This window comes from Onychomys torridus, chromosome 19, assembly GCF_903995425.1.
Source record: "Onychomys torridus chromosome 19, mOncTor1.1, whole genome shotgun sequence".
Taxonomy (NCBI): domain Eukaryota; kingdom Metazoa; phylum Chordata; class Mammalia; order Rodentia; family Cricetidae; genus Onychomys; species Onychomys torridus.
In genome coordinates, this window is record NC_050461.1 from 32812746 (window position 1) to 32814424 (window position 1679).

Sequence of the window (1679 nt, forward strand, 5' to 3'; positions counted from 1 at the left end):
AGGCCAGTCTGGGATATAAGGAGGAGGACATTGTTCAGGACTAGGTGGAGAGAGATTGAGATGGACCAAAGGCAGTTTGTGAGGAAGTGGTCTCTCTAAGACTGGTATGTCACCAGGCATGCACCTTTCCCTCAAAAGCAATAGTGATAGGTAGGTCTTACAATTCCAGTGATTTCCAGAATCTGAAAACACAGCCTAATAGAATCCCAGAGTTCCAAGGGCCAGGGAAGTACAATCATGGAATCTACCCAGGGTGGAGACATGCCATTTTCTACTCCCTTAAGAACTAAGTTGGAACTTGGGCCCAGCAGAATGGCTTCTGCAAAGAAGGGTTTGGAGAAGAAGAGGGGCCGTTCTGACATCAACGAGGTGGTGACAGGAGAATGCACCATCAACATTCACAAGCGCATCCATGGAGTGGGCTTCAGGAAGTGTGCCCGTAGGGCACTCAAAAAATCCCGGAAAATTGCCGTGAAGGAGATGGGGAACCAGATGTGCACATTGATGCCAGGCTTACTAAAGCCGTCTGGGCCAAAGGAATAAGGAATGTTCCATACTGTGTCCATGTACAGTTGTTCAGAAAACGTAATGAGGATGAGGACTCACCAAACAAGCTCTACACATTGGTAACTATGTACCTGTTACCACATTCAAAAATCTACAGACAGTCAATGTGGATGAGAACTAAGCTGCTGAGTGTCAAATAAAGTTGGAAAACTACCAAAAAAAAAAAAAAAAAAAAGAACTAAGTCCATTACTTGGCCAAGGAACCACCCCTCGGGAAGATAGGTTCACCTTAAGCTCTACTAGAGGACTCATTTTCCCTTCAATGAGATAATTTACTTTTCCTTCCCAGAATTCCCACCTCGAATGCCGTTGCTCCTGAGTGTGTGAGGTTCTGTTGGGCCTGCCTGCCCTTCTGAGTCCTGACTCAGTAAGGTCTGACTTCCCTTCTTTCTGTTGGATTCTGGCCAGGTCCTAAGTATGCTTCCACTGATACTTGGGCCTTTTCATCTCTTTCCAAACTTTCCCTTCCTGCCATGTGGATGCTTGTCCATCATGTGGCTGACCTCCATGTTGGTTTAACTTAAATGGCCTGATCTTTTTTTTCATTTCTCCATCTTCCCTTCCAGGTAGCTGCCAAGATTTACAGCTTGCCTGTCCTGGATTTTTTTTTTTTTCTTTTAAACGCTAATAAAATTGTCTTTGGATTTTCTTTTTTGTTTTTTCAAGACAGGGTTTCTCTGTGTAGTTTTGGTGCCTGTCCTGAAGTTCAATCTGTAGACCAGGCTGGCCTCGAACTCACAGAGATCCATCTGGCTCTGCCTCCCAACTACTGGGATTAACGCCTGGCTTGGGTTTTATTTTCAGTTTGCTTTTGGTTCTTTTAGTAATGAAACTAAGACTCCCAAGTAGGGACCCTGGTTTCTCTAGTTACCTGTGTCAATCTTAATGAGGCTCCCCCCAATTTCTGTTAACACAAGTGCCAGCCCTATATCCCGGAAGACATAATCTGGCTGTCTTGTGCAAGCAGTGGCCTTTGACTAGCACTGACAGACTGGCATAACCACACTGGACTTGGTCACAGGGAGCCCACCACAGTCAGCCAAGAACTATGTGCCCTGCTCCCAGGTTCCAAGGACACTCATGCTCCTGTTAGAGAACATGGAGGTGACCTG

At 45.7% G+C, this 1679-nt stretch overlaps 1 pseudogene; it reads left to right on the forward strand.

Annotated features, from left to right (window-relative positions):
• Positions 1-312: 312 nt before the first annotated feature.
• Positions 313-688, forward strand: LOC118570200 (annotated as a pseudogene).
• The last annotated feature ends 991 nt before the right edge of the window (positions 689-1679 follow it).